Source organism: Ceratotherium simum, chromosome 5 (genome assembly GCF_057802395.1).
Source record: "Ceratotherium simum simum isolate JZ-2026a chromosome 5, ASM5780239v1, whole genome shotgun sequence".
NCBI lineage: Eukaryota > Metazoa > Chordata > Mammalia > Perissodactyla > Rhinocerotidae > Ceratotherium > Ceratotherium simum.
The window spans coordinates 62,342,443-62,364,789 of record NC_141904.1 but is presented as its reverse complement, the minus strand read 5'-3'; the positions used below and the strand labels follow the sequence as shown (position 1 = coordinate 62,364,789).

Here is a 22,347-nt window from a genome sequence, read left to right as displayed (position 1 = left end):
CACCCCAAACTGGGCCTGTATTTTTTCTGGATTGGGGGTTGGGGGTATGTGACACTCTAGATCTTCATTTCCTGCAAACCTTTCCATTATATTCGTTCATTCAACAAATCTTTATTGAGTGCTTACCTTGCAGTCTTTGCAAATTTTAGTGAGTGTCACTAGGGAACATTTTTTAAATGCACATTCCCAGCCCCCAAATCTAGAGATTCTGATTGTACATTCTTGGGGTAGGGCCCAGGAACCTGAATCTGAATCTTTAAACAAGGGCCTCCTTTCCTGGTACTTTTGTTGCCCTTCCCCTTCTAAGAACCATTAGAGAAACTCAGCTGTGCCCCCGTTTCTCTGGCCCAGCTCTACCCCTAAGGTAGGTTAAATGAAGACACTCCAGGGTTTTGGCTAAAAGTTGTTTCTTGCTCAGAATCAGACCGACCTAGGTAAATCTTAATATGACCCCTCACTAGCTTTGTGGCCTTGGGGAGTTAGTTAACCTCTCCACACATGAGCTTGGGATGAAACTGTTACGAGGATTCAATGTGTATAAAGCCCAGAGCAACACGGGGCACTTTATAAACGGTAGCAGTTGAAATATATTCTAGTCTACAGGAAGAGGCAAAAAGTCAACAGACAGTATTAGAACTGCCATAAACATTTAACATGAGAACAGGATTGTGAGGCTTACTTCTTTAAGTCTCCTAGCCACTCCCTAGTTCAAGGCACCAACATCCCTCACCTGGATGACCACGTTGTCTACTCAACTGGTAACCCTGGCTCCCCACTTGCCACACGATAAAGCACCCACCACACACAGCTGGAGGGATCTTCTTAAAATGTAAATTGGATCATGCCACTCCTCTGCTTAAAACCTTCTCGTGGCATCCCATTGCCTTGAGAATGATGTCCCAACTCCTTGCTAAGCCTTGAGGCAGTACATGAACCAACGCTGCTCAGACCATTTTCTCCGCATGCTTGCTCACTGACCTTCTTTCCGTTTCCCCAACACATCAAATCGGTTCTGGGCCTTTGCCTTTGCTCCTCCCTCAGCTTAGAATGCTCTTTGCCAAGACCTTTGCATGACTGGCATGGCTTAAATGCCAACTTCTCCAAGAGGTCTTGTAAGACCACCCCATCGAAAGTTCCCCCTTGCCTCACACCTCACCAAGTCACTCTCTCTTCCATCCCTCTGTTCTATTTTTATCACATATTTTCCATTGCTTGATCATCTATTTTTACGAGTTTACTACCTGTCTCACCCTCCATGTGCATCCTTCACTAGAATGTTAGCCTCGTGAGGATGCAATTCATCTTTGCCTTATTTGCTAATATTTCCAGTGCATGAAAAAATTCTTGGTACATGGTAGGTGTTCAATAATTGCCTGCTGAATTAATAAATGGATGATAGCAGATTATTTTAACTGGTAGATAGGGTCTTATTATCAACCGTTATAGCTCACCTAGACTTTCTGGATGTTTTGGTAATTAAGAATCTGTTTAGCATTTCATAATATAATATATACATTATACTCAAAGATATTTCTGACATCCTACTTTCTTCTTAGCCAACTTCAATTCAGAACACTGATTGCCAACCCGAAGGTAGATGATTTCTCTGGTAGGTCAGGAAGTATTTTGAAATTCTCAAATAAATCTCAATATAAAATTAAATTTCATTGTTCTTTCGATTTAAAATAGTACTGCATACCACGTGGCACTTTTAGAATGGGTAGGCAGGTGGTATTACCATCCGCCACCACCACTACCACCTTTTCCACCATGAGAAGATGGGTTGTCATAGCTTCAAAAAGTTTGACAATCACCCACCTAGGTTACAAGTAAGATTCAAAATTACAGAGATAATCGATTGTTCTTAAGCCTGCTAGGCATAAAGTGATTCTAGGAATTAATTTTTCTTCTTATTGTGATGGTTTATCATGCATATTTTCTGTTCTTGCTCAAACATCAGCATCATTGGAATAAATCCAGTGCTATGCCATTGCTTATTTCGGTGTTTCTGAACTTGTTGAGTAGGATGAAGTGACAGGACCATATTTTACTGTTTTCCACTAAAAAAATAATTAATTCAACTCATATTTTTAACATCTGTTCCTTGAGTTAGAAAAAAAATAAAATAATATAAAAGAATTATGTCCTATATCCCAAGAATAACAGTTGTCCCCTTAGCTAAAAGAGAATTCTAAGAAATGTAAAGGAAATAAGGCATTATTATTATATTCTATACTCACACCTGAGTCTGATTATTGCTTCAGGGGTTCATGTCAGTAGAAATTAGGACAAAGAGCATATGCAGGTGATTCACAAAAGAAAAAAATATAAATGAAATCTAAACATATGATTATTTTTATGTTCCATGTTTTCAGTAATCTGAGTTATATAAGTATATTGGCAACAGTAAAAGTATTTTAAAACAAAAATAACATTGGTAATGATAATACATCGCAAATGTTATAGAAATGGGTATTCTTGTACCTTACTGTTGGAATAATTTATTATTATAACCTTTCTGTAATTTGTTAATTTCCAGCAAAACACATTTATAATGGGCAAACCTTTTGACCTAGCAGCTCTCCCTCTAGGAATTTGTTACAAGTAAATACTCAGAGACGTGCACAAGAGTGTTAAATCCAAAGATGTTCATTGCAGCACTTTATATGGCAGTGAAAAAATGGAAGCAGCTTTACTTCCCAACAGTAGGAGATTAATTAATTAGATTTAAATTTAACCATATGAGAGAATACCCTTCAGCCAATAAAATAGCTGTTGAAGAAGAAAGCTTACCACAGGGGAAAATGTTCATTAGATATTGCTAAGTGGAAAATCAGGCTATGAAACAGAGCATGAAGGCATAATCTCATTTTTATGGAAAAAGTACTGGATAGGCAAAAAAAAAATCTTAACTGTGCTTATCTTTAGGGATAGCGTTATTGTTGAATTTTATGGTTTTCAGTTGTGCTTTTCTGTGTTCCAAATTTTCTTAAACATGTAGGTATTTTGTAAAGGGAAACAACAAAACTTTCAACAAAGAAACTATTAAAACAATGGGATAAGAAGAAAATTATTTTCTGCATTGTTTTCTAGACTTCAGCCATTAATATACCATCTTCATAAATTTTGTCATTTCTGAGTACTACCTATATGATTATTTAATATTTCTAGTTAAACCAGCTCCTAACTCACTTTTAAAACCTATCTTTTTTTTTTTTTTTTTGTGAGGAAGATCAGCCCTGAGCTAACATCCATACATCCATGCCAATCCTCTTCTTTTTGCTGAGGAAGACCGGCTCTGAGCTAACATCTATTGCCAATCCTCCTCCTTTTTTTCCCTTTTTCTCCTCAAAGCCCCAGTAGATAGTTGTATATCATAGTTGCACTTCCCTCTAGCTGCTGTATGCGGGACCCCGCCCCAGCGTGGCCGGAGAAGCGGTGCGTGGGTGCGCGCCCGGGATCAGAACCCAGGCCGCCAGTAGCGGAGCCTGCGCATTTAACCGCTAAGCCACGGGGCCACCCCCCCAAACCTATCTTTATCTTTAGAAGTAGCGTATGTGAAATCACAGCTTTGAAGTACAAGGTTTTTGTTTTAAACAATATGCATTAAAGTGAAACATAACCATTAAAATGGGAGCTCTTCATCAGTTCCCCCTCTTAAATCATTTCACACTACTGTTGATGTGGGAGAGGTGCCTGGGGTGACCAGTGCCCTGACATACTGAGGTTGGTGGGACAGAGCCCTCTGACGCCGTCCCTGAAAATAGCCCCAGACTGACCAGAACAGCTTTCAATGAAGTCTGCACGTCTTATGCCCTGAAATCAAGTTTCAGAAATTATAGATTCACTCCCTGGCTTTCTCATAGACTGCGCTCAGCTCTGCGCAACTCTATCAACTCACAGGAGCAAAGATACAGAAGTGAAAATCATACGGCTTTCCTTCTCACCCTGCTGAAATTGTTTCTTGTTTTGTTTTATATTTTCTGGACCGTCTTCTCCTTATGAGACAAAGCAATTCCTTGGTGCTCCCAAACCCAGAAATGAACACAATGTTTTCTTCTTATGCTTATCGCATTCTAGGGGAAGCGGTAATCTGATTGCTGGTGCTGCTTTGTGAAGGTTCCTGTGATCTCTCTTTATGAGGTTCTGCCAGTAACTGCAGTTTTCATCTCAAAGGAGAAATGACATTTATCAAAGAGTGATTATATCAGTTACATATCAGTTGTCTGTTGTAACTATCAAAAGTTAAAAAAACTATCAAAAGTTAAAAAAAGCAAGGAGGCTTACCAAATGTCTTCATATTTGCACCTGCAATTTTGTCAAGTCCATTTTGTTTGAGAATGCATGGTTCTATCTCGTAAAAGATTTTGCTCGTACTCCACATAATAATTAACGTAAAATAATTGGAAACTCTTATTATGAAATCAGTGTTTTTATTTTCCTAAACTCTTAGGAGGACGCAGTCAATTGTGTAGCTATTTGAGCATTTGAGTTGAATTCTAAACCTAACTCAAAAAAAGTAGAGTAACTTCTTTGCGAATGGGTGGCCTCATCTGAAAAATGAGACTAAGACAGACCTGATTTCCATCTTCATAAAATGCAAAGCTAATTATAATAAGGATGATGATGTATCTTAAAAGTTTAAAAATGTGAAGCACCATTTCTCCCCTTTCCCTTTTGTGACCTCTGTATCTGGAGTCGCTTTGATGCCTAGTTGTACCAAGTATCTGCTACTTCCTACCCCTCTGCTTAACTTTACAAATTATCCTTAATTGCTTCATTCTGAAATGTGTGGACATTTTCCCTTGAAAAGCACCTCTGGGGGGTGTTTTAGCAGGAGGCAAAACTACGTCTTCATGTATTTTTTACATGTAAATAAACTCCTCTTAGAGAAGCAACCCGGCTAATTTCCAAGGGGATATGGATGAGTATGAGCTAAGGAAGACAGCTGTTTCCTCGTGTTTTGGTTCTGTGCTTTTAGAATGACATCTCTGGGCAGCCCCGTGGCTTAGCGGTTAAGTGCGCGCGCTCCGCTACTGGCGGCCCAGGTTCGGATCCCGGGCGTGCACCGACGCACCGCTTCTCTGGCCATGCTGAGGCCGTGTCCTACGAACAGCAACTAGAAGGATGTGCAACTATGACATACAACTGTCTACTGGGGCTTTGGGGAAGAAAAAAAAAGGAGGAGGATTGGCAATAGATGTTAGCTCAGAGCCGGTCTTCCTCAGCAAAAAGAGGAGGATTAGCACGGATGTTAGCTCAGGGCTGATCTCCCTCACAAAAAAAATAAATAAATAGAATGACATCTCTGGTTGTGCTATTACTGATCTCACTCATAGCTGCTGGAAATGTGAGCGGGATGACTCTCACCTTCTCCTCAGCCATCATTTGTGCCTAATGGGCAGCAGGGATAACATGCATGCTCCAAAACTAATAGAAGGTGACAGTATTCTCTTCATCTATCTTCTCTCAATTTCTGGATATTTTCCACATAATCTGGAAGACTTGGCTAGAAACACATGGGATGTAATTTCCCAAGCTATAAACACCTTTGCATTTTCAATATTGAATTTCCCATCATTATTGAACTACTCATTTTGTTAACATTTTACTTTCTTTCCTCTAAACCATCATCAATGTGGCCTCTGATGATATGGGTATCTTATTACAGTGCTATCTTCCTTGGTCTTGATTAGCACTTGGCAGCTTTTCAGATAGTTTATTAGACTCTAAAGAGAAACCTCAAATTATCAGGCTTTCAGCTGTGACCCAGATTACTGGGTTGTTTCCGTACCTCATTACAGAGTCTTTAATCCAGAAGTTTCCAGTAGATCTGTTGGCTGAGAATTCACTTCTTGGGCCAGGCTCTGTTTCTTAATCACTTTTCTTGGCCCTCTAATACCAGTTCAGTTCTTTGCACACAACGGTCTTTCAGTAAATATCTATTGAATAAATGTTTTAAAATCTGAGGAGGATGGCAATGGCAGTCTAGTATTAAATACTTTTATTTAGCAAAGTACTTTCATTATTCATTCATTCATTGAACAGATGTTTTAAGCACCTACTGTGTATTAGGTACCACATGTCAGATGCTGGGGATAAAGCCTAAACTTCCCTACTTTGCCACAGAATGGCCCATGATCTGGCTCCTGATAGTCTTCCTCCTTGCTCACAACTACATACCTCCCAAAGACTTTATAGCTTTTGTTCTGCTTAGAGTATTGTATTTGTTTTTCATTGTGTTGCTGGGTAACAAATTATCAAATTTAATGGCTTAAGAGAATATCCATTTATTATCTCACAGTCTCTGTAGGTCAGAAGTCCAGGCATTACTTAGCTGGGTTCTCTGCTCAGGGACTCATAAGGCTAGAATTAAGGTTCTGACTAGGCTGATCTGTAGGCTCAACAAAGAAGGATCTGCTTCCAAGATGCTTCATGTTGTTGGTGCATCTCATATCCTTGCAGCTGTAGAATTCTTCAAAGCACCAGCAACAGAGAGAGAGAGAGTCACTGGTACTTCAAGTTTCTGATTTCTAGACCCCCTTTTTAAAGGATCACCTGATTAAGTCAGGTCCACCCAAGATAATCACCCTTTTCTATTAAAGTCAACTGATTAAAGACTTTAATTACATCTGCAAAATCTCTTCACTCTTGTCATATACTATTGATTAGAAGCAAGTCACGAGTTCTAGCCACACTCAAGGGGAAGAGACTGCAGTAGGAAGAGATTATAATATACCCAGTATGGCTGGCTCCTTTAATTATTGTTTTAAACGTAACCTTTTTAGAGAAGCTCTCCCTCACCATTCTGTCTAAAATAGGGTTCTCCTTGGGGTTTTTTTGTATTTTTGTTTGTTTGCTTTTTTTGTAACAGTACCTTCTTTGTTACCGTCATAGAACTTCATATAATCTGACATTACCTTACATACTTATTCATTCTCTTATTGTCTGTCTCTCTCTAGACTATCTCTTTAAGAGCAAGGACCAGGTTTGTTGCATTCACCACTATATAGCCAGCACTTAGCACAATGTTTGGCACAAATAGATGTTCCACTAAATATTGATTAAATCAGTCAACGCAGAGTCCAAGGCATTCATGGCCTCCTGGGGCTTAAATGCCCACGTTCCACAAAGGTGTGTGTTTGGTCGTTTTTTCTGGTTAGGCCGAGTGCAGCAATGAAGCAGACATGTCAATCTGAGACCTGAATCCACCTCCCAACACTCCTATTTTATAGTGTGGATTTCACCTGAGACTCATAGTACGTCTTTCCCTCTGGCACACTCAACCTGTCACTCCTATCACAGGGTTGAAGGAAGACGTAGAGAAGTTAAACCTTGTCTTCCCACCAAAGTCACACGCTGCCTCTAACAGTCGTTAGATATTTGACGGACTGCTGGTTTTCAATGGCTTTGCTTGCCAGATGTACTTTAATTTCAGGGATCTTGGGATGTGGAAAGAGATCAAGATGTGTATACCACATGAACATGTTCTACTCTGTCAGTAGGGGAAAAATTAGAGGGCATTAAAGATGTGGAGGGCACAGGGCTAGATAGCAATCTTTAATTTCCCAGAGCAACAATTTTCTGATGACTCCATCATGATTTTTTTTACTTCTTTATCAGTTCTTCCTAGAACACATGGCCAGATATTTCTATCTGACTGCACCTGCTGTTATGAGAGACTAACTTCAATGGGAAGTTGAAATTGAGAGACAGTGGGTATCCTGCATCTGTAGCACAGGGAATTGGGTATTTTCTATGCAGCCTTCAAACCTGCTATAGAGATTTGAGCAATCTCTTCCCTTTGTTGCCAAAATGGAATCATAAATATGCTCTTTTATTCGAAGTCCTTTTGTAAGCATTGAACTACAAAATTGTAATCAGAGATGTTAAAGAACTGTACTTTCAGAAAAAGATATACAGAAATAGTGTTTTCTACTTTTGCTACCTTTTGCCAAATGATGGAAGCTATTATAAACTATCTAACACAGCTTTGCAAATAGAGATATTTACAAGCCTTCTGATCTGTTTCACCAGCCCAGACTCCCCATGGTAATAATTTGACTTTGTCTTCTTCCAGCATGTAGCCTTCTGGCTTCTCCAATGATTCAGACCTACAATTAGCAGAAATTTGGGTAATAGAGTGTAGTGTACTGATTAAATTTTGTTGTTAACCCTTTTTGTTTTAACCCTTTCTGAAAACATACATAAAGTGTCCTAGTCTGTTTCCTGCCTGCCTAGTGAATAATTCTGCCTGTCTTTCATGGTGGACTCTCAGCCAGGGAAGGCCTCGTGATCTATGTTCTGACCTCCAGTTTGAACCGTAATAATGCTACCAAATATGAAGCATTTACTATGTGCCAGGCACTAAGCCTAGTACTCTACATATGTTATCATATTTAATTCTCACAATAAGCCCGTAAGGTGGATATTTTTACCGACATTGTAATAAGGAACCTAAAAAAAGAGTTAAACAATTTTTCCAAGGTCAAACAGACAGGCAGCAGCAAAACCAGGATTTGAACTCAAGGTTGTATGACTCCAAAATAAGCTCTTTAACTCAATTGCTGAAGATAGTAGTGATTTTCCACTGCTGTGGAAGGTTCTGGAGAGTAAGTAGAAAGTTTACTGATCCTGCCTATACTCTGGGAAGATAGGTATATGTGTGTTCTACTAAATCTTTTAGGAATCTCTTTTTAAATAGTCTGCTCCTTTTTTTCCCTAAAATTTATTGGAGGAAAAGAAAGGTCAGCTGAGGACTCAATTCTGTGTATTGGCTAATTATGATTTAATAGGTATGTCTATATTCAATGGATACCGATTAGGTTTATGTTTGCTTCACTCAGTTAGCTTCTACCATATCAATACAAGTGTTTCCTGATTTAATTTTTGAAAACATACTTAAAGCCCCACATTGTTCAGAGGACGGTTAAGGACAGGAAATGCTTGTCTTGTCTTGTTCTTGCTAGTGTGTGATCAAGCCAATTGGATGACTTAAAAAAGTGGCTACTTCCTGCTTCACAACATGAGCATCTTCCTGATGGGGCCCAGTGACCCCAGAATTAAAACAAAGTTGCTCTTTGGAGAAAGAACACCTGCAAAAGCTCGCATGAAATTTCAGATTATGAAGGTTGTAAATGAAGAATTAAACCAGTGGTTGGTAAATATTTTAGGCTTTGTGGGCTCTACATTCTTTGCAGCAACTACTTAATTCTGTCATTGTAGCAAAAAGCAGCCATAGACAATATGTAAAGGAATGGGCATGGCTGTGTTCCAGTAAAATTTTATTTACAAAAACAGGCAGCTGGTGGATTTGACCCAAAGGCTCAGTTTGTCAGCCCTTGAATTAAATAACATATCACATCATAACAAAAAGAATTCTTCACTTTCCAAAAAATTACCCTAGGGATATAAGATGTTACGTTTTCAACCCAAAAGGATTTTACACAAAACTTAGCCTATCCATTCAGTGAACAGTGGGAAGTAATGGTTGTTTACAATGTTGGAACTGAAGACAGTCATTATGTAACACAGAAGCCAAGTATGTGCTGTCAGATTCTTAATATACTAGACTCACTACAGGCTCTGCTCTTTACCACTGTAAATCTTGGACAAGTCACTTAACCTCCCCTAAGCATCAGTGTGCTTGTCTGTAAAATGGGAATAACAGATTGTGCCTCACTACATTTATTGTGAGACTGTGATAAATTAATGAATAAATCACTTAGCACCATGCTTGGCATATACGCATTTTTAAAAAATATAAACTATCATTATTATTTGTTATTATTGCCACTTGAGCCAAGACTTGGTCCGTGATTAGGGGTTTACCAAAGGTTAGTCTTTACAGAATTTCACAGTTAAAACCTTCAGCAGAGTTATAATTTAACTCTAGTATTATACAGAAATTAAACATTGAACACCAGTGGTTGAAAAATAGGACTCTAAAGTTAGAGATCTGCATTTACATTCTGGCTCTGCTACTTACTGTGTGTTCATAAGCCAGTCAGTTAACTTCTCTGAGCCTCACTTTTTCCTCATATAAAATGGGAATGATGATAGTACCCACCTAATAAGATGGTTGGTGCTGGTTATTATTAGGTCACCATTAATTAATCAAATTCCTGTGTCTTGGAAAATTTCCATTCTGATGAATAGTGATGTTTAGAATTGGGCTAGTTCTCTGGAATCAGTTCTTGAAATCAAACAATTAATCAAATTGTGCTAGGGAAAAATCTGAAGGAGTGTAACACAAAGTCCTTGCCTTCAAGAAATATACAATGTAGTGAGGGAGCAAAACTAATATGCAAGCAAAATCCATCCATACTACAAAGTCAGTGTATAACAGAGTAGACACTAGTAATGTACAGAGGCAGCGTGATATGGTAGAGATATCACGTGTGTGTTTTACAGAAACATCTGGGTCTGAATCCAGGCTCAGCTACTCATTATCTATGTAACCTTTAGCAAGTTCATTGACTTCTCTATAAAACAGGGATATTAATAGCTACCAGGTAGAAATAAGAGCCTGTCACATAATAGAGATTCAGTAAACAGTAGCCTGAGTTGGTCATGGTAGTTAGTGGCAATGGTGATGGAGGCAGTGGGGGTGGTGGCACAGCAGTGTCAACTTCAACAGCTGGAAGACTTTGGAGATGTCAGGTAACAATGGGGTTTGATTGGTCCATAGCCACTCCATAGAGGAGGTACTGGTTGAGCTGGGTTTGGATGATGAGGAGACAGTTTAGGCTGAATGAAGAGAGATTATCTGAGATATCTACTATCCTATTTTGCCCAGTGATGAACCAGAGCAGAGAACAAATTGTATCATAAAGATAATGTGGTTGATTAAATAATTGGTCCTAATTCTTCACTCGCCTATATTAGAATTAAAAACCCTACCATGGCTTATGGTGCATCGAGTAAATTTATCCACTACTTGACTTTGAGCCTAGCCATCACATTTGCTTTGTCAATGGGCTATTGCCAGACTTGAAGAGTAGAAGACTTAAAATGTGGTCTTGCTGCCACTACACTTGGTGGTCTTCTAGGAGAAGAACATGCTTCAGGTGGTTGTTACTCCTCCAGCCTGGGTCTCAGGATAATACACATGGAACAGACCTGAACTGAACACACAGCCTGGAACCAAGCCCAGCTAGCCCTTAGTCTAAAGCTATCCACAGTTAGAAGCTTACAGCCAAACCTAGTCTAGATCAGCAGAACCCCAGCAAACTCACAGACCCATCAACATGATAACAAATATTTGTTGATGTAGGTCACTGAGTCGGGAGCGGTTTGTTATGCAGCATTATTGTGGCAATAGCTGACTAATGCAAATGACATTTGAAATAAGAATACATTATAAGTAGTAAACCATTAGCAAGATACAAGTGTAACTGTATCTTATAGAACTCCAAGTATAGTGGGGTTCTAGGGTTAATTACCAACCTCTCTTTACTATTGCAACTGTCTTAATCCAGAATCTCTTCTTTTGTTCCTCTCATTGTCTGTGTTAAACGTGAATTGTCCGCTTTTCCGGACTATACTGATGTGCTGGCTTCCTGGCATCAATGCTAATGTGCTAACTTTAAAGGGCCCCTGCTATGAAATTGGAAAGAAGGAGAAGATAGATTGACTGGGGCAAATATTTGAAAACTAAAGCTACATGGTTTTACTCATTATCCAAGAGTGGGGGTAGAGTCTGAATAGATTTGGGAACTGGACAAGAGATCAGGACGTTTGAAATTTCTCTTTATTAAAGAAGCCAAGGAAACTTAATGAGGATTGTTTGAAATCTGCAAAGCCCTTGCCATGTAAGGGAATTTATTTTACTGTTACCATGATACCTGTGTCAGTTATCTATTGCTGAATGATAAACAACCCTCAAACTCAATAGCTTAAAACAGTAAGCATTTGTTATTGCTCACAAGTCTACAAATGAGCTGGGTGGTTTGTCTGGTCTTGACTGGACTCACTCATGTGGTTGTTGTCCACTGTGGGTGTGATAGGAAGTTTTGTTCTATTTGGGGGTCTGGTGGCTATAAGTTCACCTAGGATGACTTTAGCTGGAATGATGCAGGAATCCCCCATGAGGTCTCACACCCTGGATTTCTTCACATGGCTGCTAGACAGGGTACTAAGTGAGAGAATGGAAGAGTGCAAAGCCTCTGGAAATCTTGGCTCAGAACTGTCACACTGTCCCTTCTCTTGGCCAAGAGAAGTCACAAGTTCAGCCAAGATTCAAAAGGAGGAGAAACAGTCTCCATCTCTTAACAGGAGGAGCTGCAAAGTCACAGTGCAAATCATGTGGGGACAAACAGAGTAAAGGATGTGGCCACCTTTTTAAATCTACCTTCAAATCTTTGAGTTGTTGTTGACATGATTGTTGTTGTCATGCCCAAGTACTCAACTGTTTAAAGCCAATATATGTTCAATGTATTTTATCAATGTCTTGTAATGAATAGGCAATGTTTTATTAGAAAATACTTTTTTTTTTGCTATAGAAAAAATAAACACCATATATAACAAGACCTGAAGGTTGCTGACCTCTCCTAGTGAAAAGGGAAGCAAAATTTTTAAATGTGGAAGTATTTTTGTTCTCAAGAAACTTAACAAATATAGAAAGATAAGTCCGATAATGTTTTCAGGTAGCGGTTTGGAGAGTCATCAGCTTTTTATCATTTCAAATGTCTTTCAGAGAAAAGAACATATTTTCTCTTCTGATCCTTTTGTCATGGAGAAGCATTAGCTACTTTGTTATGTTGCCCTGAGACAAGCTGCCATTGCTTTTCAATCTTAAAATACTGTGTTGATTACAATAAAATCAGCAAAATTTTATTAAAAAGTGTGGTGAAAGTGAAATTAGGTGTGCAAGACTGGATATACCATTAATGATAAAAAAATCACGCATTTATTCAACATGAGTTGAGTGTCTATCATATGCCAGATATTATTCCAGGAACTGGGGATACAGCAGTGAATGTGACAGGCACGATTCCTGCCCTCATGAAACTGACATTTAATGGACAGGAGAGGATATTGTCTGTGTGCACATGATTCAAGCTGTCTCACCACCAACACATTCATCTTCATCCCACAAGAAGAGACCAAGAGGAAGTGGTAGCAAGCTACTTCTTTTTAAGGATGTAACCCAGAAGTTGTACTCACCTCCACTCAGATCCCATGGAATAACTTAGTCATATGACCACATCTCTTTACCAAAAGCCATGGCTGCCCAGCTAAGACTTTGTGTGTGTGTGTGTGGGGGGGGGGGTCGAGATTCATGCACCAATAGGAAGAAAGTGGGCGTAGATACAAGGGCATGCTTAGCAGTCTCCACCACTTTGGCAGATTCTTTCATTGTTATTATATAGTTAGACACCACATGATGTCGTTTCAGTCGATGACAAACTACATGTACAATGGTGGTCCCGTGAGATCAGTACCATATAGTCTAGGTGTGTAGTAGGCTATACCATCTAAGTTTGTGTAAGTACATTCTATGGTGTTTGCACAAAAGTGAAATCGCCTAACAACGTGTCTCTCAGAACACGTCCCCGACATTAAGTGACACATGACTGTATACTATTTAAGACATGCAAAATGATAGAAAATATAATAACACCAACACCTACATACCCATTACCCAGATTAATAAATAAATGTTATTGGTGCAGTTGAAGTCTCAGTCTCTCACCCTGCCCCAAATATAGAGTAATCATTTTCTGCTTTTGCTGTTTATCCTTTCCGTGCATTTCTCAGTACTTTCATTACCGACATATGTATCCTTAATTTAGGTCTAGTACTGTTGTGACTATTTAAAATCTTTATATAAAGTTATGTTGAACTGTGATTTTTTGCCATTTTTTTGGGCTCACAATTATACTGAAAGATTCATTCATATTGATACATGTAACTCTATTCATTTTCTGGATATATTCCATTATGGATATATTTGCATTTATTTACTTAATAAAGAAATTCTAATTCTTTTGCTATTACAAAAAATGCTGTTATAAATATTTCTTGTGCACATGTACAAGAATTTCTCCAGGGAACATATCTAAAAGTATAATGACTGGGACATGAGGTAATTGCATCTTAAAGTTATTAGATATTACCAAATACTGCTTCAATTAGTTGTGCAATCCCTTGGACAGTATAAAAGTAACTACTGTACTCTACAAATATCCATAGTCCAAAATAAAATTTTATTTTATGAAGCAACTGTCCCTCTCCTACATTGTTGTGGGGAGCATAAGACTCAACAATTCCATCCCTTGGTACATATCTAAGAGAAATTAGTATATTTGTCCATCAAAAGATATGCACAAGAATATTTATAGCAGCTTCATTCCCAATAGCCAAAAACTGGAAATAATCCAAATATCCATCAACAGTAGAATAGATAAACTACGGTATTCTCATTTAATGGAACACTCACACAATTTTTGAAAAAGAAGAAAAACACTGCTACATTTGACAAAAAGGACGAATCTCACAGACATTATATTAAGAGAAAATATCGCAGCCCAAAGTGTATGTCTTCTATGATTTCATTTATATGAAATTCAAGATCAGGAAAAACTAATCTATGGGATAGAAATCAGGATAGTGATTGCATCATTGGAGATAGGAAGGGAAACTTTGAAGGGATTGATTTAAAGGTACTCAAATGCTGGAAATGTTCTATATCTGTAATGTCCAAAATGGTAGCCACTAGCCTCATTAAGTAAAATTAACAATTTAGTTTTTCAGTTACATTAGCCACATTTCAAGTGCTCGATAGCCACATATGGCTTGTGGCTGCCAAAATGGAAAGCACAGACAGAACATTTCCATCATCACACAAGGTTCTTTTGGACAGCACTGTTCTATATCTTGAGTTGGGTGGTGGTTACACAAGTGTACATACGTAACAATTAATCGAGCTGTGCTCTTAAAATTTGTACTTTATAATAAGAATGCCTCACAAATAAAATATGCTTCAAAATGAATGTTATTCCTCATAAAATGAGAGTGAAGAGAGCAAGAGAGAAAAAAACAATAAAAAAATCTTATAAATAAGGGCTTTTTAAATTTGAATTTTGAATGTAATATATGACATGAATTCAGGAGAAAAAAAGCACAAGAGCTTGGTACAAAAATAAATTAATAAGACTTTTTAAATGGAGATTATTTCTCATTCACTTTAATTAAGATCCTTCTATGTTTGCGAGTTTAGCAAATTATCAAACCAAAAATAAAAACCTTAGGCTCATCTCTCAGGCAAGTTTTCTCAAATTCTGCAGCATCCATGGATGTTCTTCTGGCATCATTGCCTTTGTTACATTTCTATGTACCTAATCTATGTTGCTAATTAGATTTCATCATGAAGCATGGTTTCAATCATTTTCTGTCCAACACCAGCATCTTTGTTTGTGTAGAGATGGTGACCCCCAACCGTGTGCAAATGCGTGCAGAGTAATGAGTTAGATTACAGTGGTCTGATTTCTGGTTTATGAAAGTTAATTGGAAGTGTAACTTCAATCTTCATCATGGAAACCTGATTAACCCGTTGCCTATCTTATATTTGCAATAAAGAATTCATTTCCACATATATTTGGTTTTAGATTAGCAAGTAGCATAACAGAGACGCAGTCTGAGAATTGTAGGTCAAAGTAGACAGTCTTACACTGGAAATAAATACATGTCCTCCATCATGTTTGAACAGAGAGAATGAATCAGAGGAGCTGTGTGACCTTGGGCAACTTCTTACTTTCCCTAGGGCTGTTTTCTCACGTCCTGCCTTTCCTGACTCTGCCAGAAAGAGTTATTTTGTCCCTTCTATTTGTTCCCACTACAAGACATTGTGACCCCCGTAACAGCACAGAGCACGGTTGTCCTGTAATTTAGTCCCATGCACATCATCTGCCTCTATGAGACTGTGAGCATCTGGAGACTGTAAAATACGTCTTTGTTTCCTTAGCACATATGCCACTGCCTGGCCTGCAGGATATATCTCAAAATAATTTGTTGAATAAGTGAGTGAGTGAATGAATGAATGAATGAACGTTGTATTATTTATTGCTGTGTAACACATTACCCCAAAATTTAGTGGCTTAAAACAACACGCATTTATTATTTCATAGTTCCTGAGGGTGAGGCATAGCTTAGCTGGGTCCTTTGTTCCAGGATCTCTCACAGGCTACGATCAGAGTGTCAGCTGGAGTCACAGTCCTCCCAAGTAGGGATGAATCTGCTTCCAAATTCATGGTCATTTTTGGAAGAATTCAGTTCCTTATGGGCTGTTGGATTGAGCCATCGGTTTCTTGCCATGTGGGACTTTCCAACATGGCAGCTTGCTCCAGCAAGAAGGAGAGGGTCTGCTAGGAAGACAGGAGTCACAATCTTTTATAACCTAATCACAGAAGTGACATACTGTGGCTTTTGCTGTGTTGGATTTGTTTGAAGCAAGTTACTAGGTCCAGACTTCACTCAAGGGGAAGAGATTACACAAGGGTATGAATACCAAGGTAGGGATCACTGAGGACCATGTCGAAAGTGGCCTACCACAAATGCCTACTTCACAAGACTATGAGGAAGTTCAGAATGAGACGTGTCTATGAAAAAATAGAGTATGCTTGCTGCATGCTCTTCCTACATTGTTCTTTCCCCTTGAACGCACTTCCCCTACATCCTTCTCATCTTTCATGTTTCAGCTTAAATGCCACACCTCCAAGAGGCCTTCACTGAATATTAAAATATGAGCCCTGAGCCATTCTTTTAACCCAGCACCCTATTTATTTTCTTTCAAGCAGAAATTACCATCCATAATTATTTTATTTTCTTATTGTCAGTCTCTTCCACTAGAAAGCAAGCTCCCTGAGTGCAGGAACCCAGCCTACCAATCCTCTCCTCTCTTACCAGTTCCTCACACATGGTAGGCCTCTTAATAAGTGCTGAGAAACAGTACTACTCTATCCTATTGTAACGTATTTGCTTTAGAAGATTAGTGCCAGTTGGAGTCATCATAGTTGTATTAGTTTTCAGGGGTTTAGAATCAGAACAGAGCTGTCCCAAGGTAGGAGACTCTTTATTGAGAGTGCACATCCCAACAAAACAAACCATCTTTGGTGGGAAAGTTATTAATAAACTACAGTGACAAACTTGGATTACCTACATTTGAGAGCTAAGACAATACTGAGGCACTATGACAGTGACATTTGTGTTTGGTTTTTGTCAACTCCCTTCCCTGTCCTCTCCTGAAGCCTTCTTCATACCTCTAAAGTAGCCAACAGCCTTACACCCCTCTGTGCCACCCCTCTCAGCTCTGCCCGCTGCCCCAGCAGTAAGGGCTACATTTTCCAATGCTATAATGGCCACCATTTATTGAGTAATAACTACATGTCAGGCTTGTACTAAAAATTTGATATATGTTCTTCCTAATTCTCACCATAACTTTTATACAGGAAACTGAAGTACAAATAAGTTAAAATGAAAAACTTAGGACACCCAGACTTTGAAGGTCAAGCTAATTCCACCATCAGTGTATTCATCACACACTCACCAAGCCCACTCCCCTCCCCAACATATATAAAAAATACGAGCGCCAGCCCAGCAGCGTAGTGGTTATGTTCACAAACTCTACTTTGGCAGCCCGGGGTTGGCAGGTTCACATCCTGGTCACGGACCCACACACTGCTCATCAAGCCATGCTGTGGCGGAGTCCCACATACAAAATAAGGAAGATTGGCACAGATGGTAGCTCAGCAACAGTCTTTGTCAAGCAGCAAAAAAAAAGGAAGATTGGCAACAGATGTCAGCACAGGGCCACTCTTCCTCACCAAAAAAACAAAATTAAATTAAAAAAAAAAAAGACTAAAGACTTGGGAGTGAGCAGGTCTCTGTTCTGGCCGTGGTTGTGCCACTAACCATGTTACCTTATACATGTCATTTTTAAACCTCTTTCAAATACAGTAGTCAGTCTCTCTGAAAGAGGCCTATTAGAATTCCAACTCAGGCCTTGCCTACAGATATCAGACTGTCAGAAGCCTGGGCCCAAATAAACATCTCATACCTATGTCAAATTCTTCTTTCCTTCCAAGCTATTAAACTGAAATGTTAAATGAGCCAGAGAATGGATTTTTCTCTAATTTTCCCAGAAGACATCAGGAGAGTGTATAACTCAGTGGTAAAAGTGGAAGCTTATAATAGAACAGAAAGAGACCTCTTCAGGTGAAAGATGGCTTGTTTCTCCTGCAGTGTCTGGACTTCAAGTCTGGCTCAACCTCCAGGATATCCTTTGCAAGTGTGGTCTGCAGAATACTCATGGCAGAATGTTTATGATCCCAACATAGCTCAGTGTCCCAGGTAACCAAGTGTAGTGAGAAATGAGCATGGTCCCTGTGGTATGCACAGGCATTATTAGCACATTCTCTGATGATAGGAAGTGGGATCTGGGGGGAGGGGGTTGAAGAGGGTAAGAAGTATGAGAGGCTCAGTATGAGGAGAATGAGGAAGCTTAATATTGGGCTAGAGTACTATTGACATTTTCAGCTGAATGATTCATTCTTTTGGGGGATTGCCCTGTGCATTGCAGGATGTTTACCAGCATCCCTGGCCTCTACTCACTAGATACCATTTACATACACCATCCTCCATTTGTGACAACCAAAATATCCCAAGACATTGCCAAACGTCCCACGGGGTGGCGGTGGTGGCCTAAATCACCACCAGCTGAAACCACTGGACCGGTGTAGGGATGTGGTTTTGGTCAGAATAGGTTACACAGCAAACAACCCCAACATCTCAGTGGCTAAGACAAGCAAGAGTTTGTCTCTTGCTCCTTCTACATGACCATCATGGGGTGACAGAAGGGCTCTAGACTTCACAGTTACTCAGAGGCTCAGGCTGATGGAGCAGCCAGCATCTCTAATGTCATGAGTTACCATGCCAGAGCGAATAGAGTGCTCGAACCAGGAATTAAATGCTTCATCCCAGAAGCTTCACTTCTCTTACTCTCGCAACCCATTGATCAGAACTAGACTCACCCAACCACAGGGAGACCAGGAAGTGTAGCCTTACCATGGGCCCAGCAGAGAGGAGAACTAGAAATATTTGACAAGCAGCATTTATGACCACCACAGAGCAGAGGAGGTCTCCCTTCCCTGTTGACCAGAATGAGACAGTGTTAAAGGCGTGATATACAAGGTTATCCAGTACTTACAGAAAACAACAACAAGAAGAAGAACACTGATGTAATAATGGCTACAATTTGGATTGTGCTTATCATGTATCAGATACAGTCACGGCCCACATAATGATGTTCAGTCAATGATGGACTACATATACAATGGGGGTCCCATAAGATTAGTACCATGTAGCCTAGGTGTGTAGTAGCCCATACCATCTGGGTTTGTGTAAGTACACTCTATGAGGTTTGCACAATGACAAAATTGCCTAACGACGCATTTCGTAGAATGTATCCCTGTCCGTTAAGCAACACGTGACTGTAATTTAATTCTCACACAACAACCCAAGGAGGAAAGTAATTCTGTTCTTTTCATTTTATGGATTGTGAAACTGAGACAGTGAATGCTTAAGTAACTTGCCTAGAATGACATAGCTAGTAAGTAGCAGGACTGAGATTTGATCCGAGGTCTCTCTGACATTAAAGACTGAGCACGTAGACCTCACTTTATAAATCAATTTGGCTGTTGTGCAAATCACTTCTTTCAGTATCGGGTTGAATGAGCAAGTTGTCTCTCCTGCAACCTGCTCTGAAACTTTGTGGTTTAAGTTAGAGGCATGATTGAGGTGTGTTTGCAAAATTGGTCCATCCTTCCATTCCCTGACAATTTTTCTTAATGAATCCTACCATTCCTAGAGCATTTGGAAAAGTGCCTTCAGTCACTTTCGTGGGGTGATCATACTCAGAGAAACAAATAGAGTGTTTCCAGACATTCAGAGACAGCCCTGAGCTCCACATCATTTTGAATATTAAGAAAACAGGCTCCTGGGCCGGCCCTGTGGCTTGGTGGTTAAGCGCGCGCGCTGCAATGCTGGTGGCCCGGGTTCGGATCCCGGGTGCGCATCGAAGCGCCACTTCTCCGTCCATCCTGAGGCCGAGTCCCACATACAGCAACTAGAAGGATGTGCAGCTATGACATACAACTATCTACTGGGGCTTTGGGGGGAAAAAATAAAATAAATAAAATCTTTAGAACTCTGAAGACTGATAAGAACATGGAAAAATCTTTAAAAAAAAAAAAAAGAAAACAGGCTCCTACAGTAAAATCAGATAGTGGACTCAGCAACAGGAATACTTTAGGATGCTGTGACCACTCCACTTGAAGCAGGCGTGGGCACACCTACTGTTTCTAGATCCCAGATGCTAAAGCCAGGGGGTTAATTACAAAAGCAAGCAATAATAAAAATGACTAACATTTATGCTAGGGATTATTATAAGTAGGCATTATCTCATGCAGATAAATACTGTTAACATAACCATTTTCGAGATGAGAAAATCGAAGCTGAGAGAAGTTAACTAGTCAAGGTCACAGAGCAGGGTTTTGGAAGGACTCCAGATTTGACTCCAAATTTCAAGCATTTATCCCCACTAGTGGATGCATGAAGTTGCCTAACCTTTTAAACACACACACACGTCTCTTTCTAGTGCCTTCCCTGCCCCCAAGTCAAACTGAAAATATTTATTTCAGAGAAAAAGAAGAATAAAAGAGAGATTTATTTCACTTTCCTCCTCCCTTGGTCCAAGGGGCTACTGAGAATTGTTAAATTTATGATGTCTAAATACCAACAGTAAGGCTTTCCCAAGCAGCCTTCAGAATGAGATAACTCAGCCATTTACTCAAGTTATTATCACTGAGAAAACCTGTAGATTGGAATATGAAATGACACTGGGTCCAAAGTCTCCCTCAAGCTCAAATTCCAGTCTTCAATGCCATATTTGAGGGGCTGTTGAAGATCTTGGTGATAATTATTGTTAAAGGAATGAAGATATAGAAGGAAAAGAGGAAGCTGAGATGTGGGGCTCTTACTATCTTCCAAAGAATTTAAATGAATTTATTTAAGGAAAAAGTGAGATGAGTGTTAGATTTAAGAAAGATTTCCCTAATTAAGTTGGAAACAGATTGTTAAAGGTAATAAGGAGTGTATAACATCTCCCTCCCTCAGAAGTCTGAGAAGAGGCCCATCCATGCCAGATGGAAACAGCCACTGTGGTAAAAAGAACATGGACTTTGCAGACAGAACCTTCTGGATTTGAATTCCAGCCCTGTTGTTTACTAGCTATGTAACCTTAAGCAGCAACTTCACCTTGCTAAGCCTCAATTTCCCCACCTGAAAAATAAAAACAATAAAATGTGCTCTATTGGCCATATAGGGTTATCTATGTAATTGAAGGATGTAATGTGTAGATGGCCATTTATAAATTGATAAGAGCTATGCCAGCACAAGCTGAACCAAAACTGACTTTATGCCATTTCTGAAAACCCACCCTTGCTCCTGAACTTATAGAAGAAGAACAAGACCAGCAGTCAGAATGTTCTCATTTTAGTTTCACTCCAGATATTAGCAAACTAAGTATTTGGGAGGAAGCTTCATCAGGCTTTGCATTTTCTCTGTCCATTTTCCACCAGATGGATCACAGGCTCCCAAGACTGAAACAACAATGGTAGGTTCTTAACAAATGTTAGTTCTGTCCCTCAAGACAATGGTTATAAAAGGCCTCCATGGTGTTCTCATTCAAAGTTGCGTTACCGTTATCCTCTGCAAAACCTTTCTCTAATGGCAAAAAGTGTAGGAAGCCCCACATCTCTGCAGGTGCCACTTTAACAGGGCATTGGCCACTTTCCCAGGCAGCTGTTGAGAATGACAATGTCTTTTTTGTTGAAGAGGCTACTCACTTTAGAGTCTGTGACTATTGCTATGGAGACAACTGGGAAATCAGAGAAAAACTAGGTATTGGGCTTTTAAAATCAACATTTCTCCCCAGATTGCCCACCAACTGAAACGGTTCTTACGGATTAGTTTTGCCTGATTTGAACTTCCTACAAGTGAAATTATAAAATACATACATACCCTCTTGTGTCTGCCTTCTTTTTCTCAACTTCACATCTAGGAGACTTATTTTTATTGTTGTGGGTAACAGTAGTTCGTTCTCATTCATTGCTATATAGTGTTCCAGTATGTGAATATACCAGAATATATCCACCCTATTGTTGATGAACTTTTGAGATATTTCTAGTTTGTAGTTCCTATGAATAAAGTTGTTCTGAATACTCTTAAACATGCTGTTTGATGAGTGTTAGCACTGCTTTCTTTTGGTAGATACCCAGGAGTGGAATT

At 39.4% G+C, this 22,347-nt stretch overlaps 1 protein-coding gene across 4 annotated transcripts in view; it reads left to right on the top strand.

The window, feature by feature from the left end:
• CADPS (calcium dependent secretion activator) overlaps positions 1-22,347 on the top strand; it is a 437,514-nt gene that overhangs the window by 109,651 nt on the left and 305,516 nt on the right. The gene's annotated exons all lie outside the window — the stretch shown is intronic.